Genomic DNA, 5,923 nt, shown 5'->3' on the forward strand with positions numbered 1-5,923 from the left:
ATGCCACTTAAGTTGAATATGAATGTTTCTGATTATTTATATTTACATAGTATGAACATTTAATGCGAATTCTAGTTGTATCAATTCAAACTTGTGTTTAAAGTTGATCGAATCTTGAATTATATCAAATGTCATTGATTTGATCAAAATATCCATGATTCATGTTTTTAAAATACTTTGATCAGTGCAAACCTAAACCTTTCGTTTCTAAATTAGGTCTTTGTAAAAATTGTATTTGTTGTAAAGATTATTCTGTAAATTTCTAGAAAACTTTGATCTAAAAATTTATTTTGTGAGAACTACACAGTCATACTATTCATGGTCCAAGTGTGACAAAATTTGATTTGGCCAAATTTTTGAAAAGTACATTCGAATAGTCATCCAAATTAACTAGTGTACATCCGATAGTTCGTGGTATCACAGTTAACATTTAAAATGTTCATATGATTCTATTATATTTTTTTATGTTATATTTATATATTATTCTATTATGTGTGTGTATATACATACATACATAATATATATGTATATAATTTTATAAATTTTATATATAAGCTCCATGTGTCACATTTGACATGCATAAAAAATACAACCAACGACAATGCTCTTTCATTTATTTAAAAAAAAGGGCAGCGAACAAGGGTTTTGTCATTTATTGTCACATGCATCACTTTCCCCTTTTACTTATTCAAACCAAATCCCTTGTTTTTTGTCAAACCAATTCCCTTATTTTTTCTCAAAAATCTCATAAGGACAACTCAAATCATATTCACGCCATCTTGCATCTACTCATCAAAGCTTCTTGTTGACCAATTCATCAAGTTCTTGCATAGTTTCCTTACAGGTTTATTGCAGTTTCCTTATGGCTTTCACGGGTTTGTGTCGACAGGATTTCAAGTTATTGCTATGCTTCATCTTCATAGCTCTAAGAACTAAATAGCCTAAGTCAACAAAGGATACAAGTACTTCCCGATCATACTATAACATTGTTATTGAAAATGATGAATGGAAGCAATACTTGAATAAAATTAGAAATAGAAAGAATCTTGTGGGAAAGAGTGTGTACTTGTCTAACTTAGAGGAGATCGATATTGCAAATGAGTTAATGGAAATAATGAATAAGATGAAATGGAGGAACATGTTTTTCATACAGCTTTTTGTTTATAAGAATCTGCTATATCAGTTTTACAGTTCTTTAAAGTTGGGAATGGATGCCCAAAATAATATTATGGATTTTACCATGAAATTTAGACTGCATGGTCAAGATCATACTGTTACTTCAAAAATGCACGCTCAATGGTTAAAATGTGATTATGATGGAATGTTGAATGCTTTATAAAATTTCAATCACTTTGTCGTTTAGATTGAATTAGAAGGACAAGAAACTTATAATTTACATCTTTCTAAGTCAATAAAGTTAGATAACCTAGTCTACAGGGTTTTTTCATAGGATAATTACCTTAATCATGGACTAATTTCATTATGAATTTTAACCAAAACAAAAAGGAGAAAACCCTTGAAAAGCTACTTTACATGCTCAAGTAAGATGAATAAGAAGTACAAAAGATAGCTTCAACTAATATGCTTATGGTTAAAGCCTAAACATTAAAAGTCAAGGTTAAGGGCAAAAACAAGGCCAAAGCTAAGCCCAAGCCCAAAGCATAGAAGCAACCTAATACTGTTGCTTAGCCTATAGGTGGTATGAGAAAGGTTGTCAGTTTCTATTGTGGCAAGGCAGATCATTAAAGGAGATATTACAAGGCCTTTTTAGAGAACAAGAAGAAGAAGACAACTAAAGCCTTTACTTCAAGTATTTTTGTCATCGAGATAAACTATTCTCCTTATTCATCTTGGGTTGTAGGCATAGGATGTGGTTCTCAAACTTGTTATGATATGCAAGGATTGTGGCAAAGTAGATTGCTTGCTAAATAAAAGGTTACCTTACATGTTGCAAATAGAACACGCGTTATTGTATTAGCTATAGGATTTATTATCTTAAGTTACCAATTGTGCTAGTTTTAGAATTAAGAAATTGTTATTATGCTCTTTCTATTTCTAAAACTTAGTTTTTATGTCTGTTTTAGACAAAGAGGGATATTTATTTTTGATTGCTGATGGCATTATAACCAGTAGCTTAAATAATATTCTCTATGGAACAGCTGAATTATATAATGGTCTATATATTCTAAAACTGGATAATGAAATTCTTAATATGTAAAATAATAAATGATTCAAATCAAATGATTTGAATATCATATATCAATGGTATTGTAGGCTAGGCCATATAGAATCAAAACATATATCAAGACTTCATAAATAAAGAGTCTTACAATCATTTGACTTTTAATCATATGATGAATGTGAATCATGCTTATTAGGTAAGAAGGCCAAAACACCTTTCACTGGACATAGTGAAAGGGTGACTGAAATATTAGGGATCATACACAATGATGTATATAGCCTCATGATAGTACATAATAGATATGGGGAAACCTACTTCATCACATTTACTGATGACTTAAATAGATATGACTATGTGTTTTTGATGAAACACAAGTCTGTATGCTTTAATAAATTTAAGAAAGAAGTAGAAAAACAACTTTGGAAACAAATTAAAGTTCTCTCAAGTGATTGAAGAGATGAAGTCCTGAGTGATAAATTTGAAGAATACTTAAAGGAAAATGGGATAGTGCTTAATTCATTTCTCTTGATACACACCATTATAAGGTTTTAGGGCACCGTTAATATTTAACACAGTGAAATTAAAATTTTTTTTGAAATATCAAAGATCCTAAAACCTATCTAAGATACCCGTTTTAATGCATAGATTCATCAACATGTTAAACACACATAGGATATTTAGAAATTATACTTGCATTGTTGGTTCCTCCAAGATTTTATGTGGCTATGTAAAGATCGCTATCCAACCCTCTTGAGATGGTGCCTTAGTATCCATACATAGCATGAATGGGAGGTGATCTAGAAAGAAAGTTGTTAGGGCTTTTGTCAACTGGATCTTGGAAATTAGATCACAATAATGGAAGCTTGCGTTAACAAGATTTTAGGTATAGAGATGTGTGTTGAAGATGTATATGCTTTGGTTTGTTGGTTTAAATAAAAATTTAACTCAAACTAAACACCTTTACTTATAAAGTGTACATGAATCTTAAGTTAGTTAGGACTTTAACTACTTAGGTAAAAAAGTGTCTAAAGATTTTTATTAAATTAAGACTCTTAATTTATTGAAAGTTTTAATGTATAGGAATCCTAATTAAACTAAGATTCAACTCAACCTAAACTTTCTATCAAGCATGGATTTTGAAAAATCCTTGTTTAACTAAAACACCTTACCCATGATTAACTCAGCTAGTTGACCTACTTCCATCATTTGGCCTTGCTTGATTGGACTTCTAAATGGGTCCAGCCAAAACCATGTAATGCATTTGCATGATGCCATATGACACTATGTACACTAAATGATTCTAGTCAAAATACATCTATACATTTCTCTCTTTCTAGTATCTCAAGATTATTATCAAATTATTTTTGCCTCTCGGTTCGTATCAACCCCTTAATGCATATGACTCATAAGCTCTTTATCAATACGAAAATGTTTGAATTCATGTCAAATTCAGACACAAGCCAAGATTGCCTCTAGCAAAGTGTCATGGCCACCCAGATAATAGAATGTCAGTGAATATCTCCCCAAACGTTTACAAAATCATAGTTTCGTGTAATTCAATCATTTCGTCAATTGATATCTCTTAAGGTTGAGACATAGAAGTGTGTCTATCTCAATAGTTTCTCGATATGAGTTGATACGCATTAATGACTTACACAGATTAGGCTACAACCTCATCCTATGGTGGCCACAGATTCAAGCAGTCATGAATATCTTTTAGTATTCGTATATAAGATATCTTCTCTTGTGCTTAGGAGTGACAAATCCTTTATTGATCAATCATAGCCTTTATGTATCTCAAGATATAGTCATTCACTACCTTTATAATACTTCTCTTATGATGATACGTTGGATAGTGTCAAACCACACGAATCTTTACACAAGACAGTTTGATAACCTCAAGTCAAAGAATCACATACACCTTGATGTTCAAAGGATTTGTTTCATAGACACTGGAGTAACCATCTATATAGATATCCTCTCATGGGGTCAGTCTGATGAACATGTTTACAACATATACCTATGTGTTACACCAAGCTATTAACAAATGGCTTTGACACCTTTCGGTGAGGTTACTGAATACTATGATAATCTCATCACTATTACATGTGCCTTTTGTCATTATAATGTTGAAATTATAGACATTTTTAGAATGGTCATCTAATGTGTGTATAGGATTCTCACGATCAGGTATATGATCTCCTCATCACAATTTTATCATTCTAAAGGCATGTTATTTGCACAATCATATAATTGACAAAGATATGAACTGAATAACTATAAATCATGTATGTCATGTTATGTATGAGGCTTGGTATCTCATATTGATCTTCTTATACACACACGACTTATTTTTATTTTTGATAAAACCAATCAATAAAACAAATATTCTAGCTCGTGAAAGCCTACTTAAGCTCATAAATAGACTTTTGCAACATGTGTACTTTATTAGCTAGGGCTGGATTCGAGCCGAGCCAGCTCGGGCTCGAGCTCGGCTCGGCTCGGTTCGAGCCCGAAACGAGCCGGGCTCAGCCCGGCTCGATCGAGCTCGAGCCGAGCCCGAGCTGGCTCGGTATATTTTTTTAAAATTTTTTTATACAAAACGGCGTCGTTTTAATCCATATATATATACAAAACGGTGTCGTTTTGATATAAAAAACGAGCCGAGCCGAGCCGTTACCGAGCCGTTACCGAGCCGAGCTGAAAACGAGCCGAACTCGAGCCGAGCCGAATTCGGCTCGAGTCGAGCTCGAGCCGAACTCGAGCCAGCCCTTAAAAAGCCGAGCCGAGCCCGAGCTGGCTGCGAGCCGAGCTCGGCTCGGCTCGAATCCAGCCCTATTATTAGCCTATCCAATTAGAACGAAACCATCAGGTTATGCCACATAGACATCTTCTACAACGTTACCATTCAGGAAGACAATTTTGACATCCATATGAAAGATTTCATAGTCATGGTATGCAACAATAACAAGTATAATTCTAATAAACTTAAGCATAGTTATTAGCGAAAATGTCTCATCATAAGCAATGCTGTATTTTTGTGTGAAACCTTTGACAACCAATTGTGCTTTATAGGTATACACATTACCTTTCATGTCAGTTTTCTTTCTGAAAACCCATTTGCTCTTTACAATTTTTGCTCTTTTAGGTGCATCCACTAGAGTTCATACTCGATTCTAGTATATAGAATCTATTTCAGATTTCATGGCATTTAAACATTTATCAAAATTTGGACTCGAGACAACATTAACATAAGTCTTAGGTTCATAATCATAGATGACCATTATGTCGTCATGCTAAGTCATAAAACAACCAAATCTTTCTAGCTCGTAATGTACTCGTGTAAATCTACATAGTTTTGTGTGCTTTAAGGTTTTTCCTCTTAAGGTTAAGGAACTTCATCATGATCAACTATCTGTGATGGCATATCATCCTATCTAACATCTATGGTATCTAATGGTACAAGAACTTTAGCGAGTTCCACCTTCCTCCTATTAGTCTTTTTAAGAATAATTTTTTTCTTAAGGAACACACCAGTATCAATAATAAGGACTTTTCACTCCTCTGGGTGGTATAAGTAGTATCTCTTAGTTTCTTTCAGGTAACCTACGAAGACACACTTTTCAGACTTAGTGTTTAACTTGTTCGAAGTCAATTTCTTGACATAAGCTTCACAACCCCAAATCCATAAGTATTCTAGATTAGGTTTTTGCCCAATCCACAACTCATATGGAGTTTCAT

This window comes from Mangifera indica, chromosome 8 (genome assembly GCF_011075055.1).
Source record: "Mangifera indica cultivar Alphonso chromosome 8, CATAS_Mindica_2.1, whole genome shotgun sequence".
Lineage (NCBI taxonomy): Eukaryota > Viridiplantae > Streptophyta > Magnoliopsida > Sapindales > Anacardiaceae > Mangifera > Mangifera indica.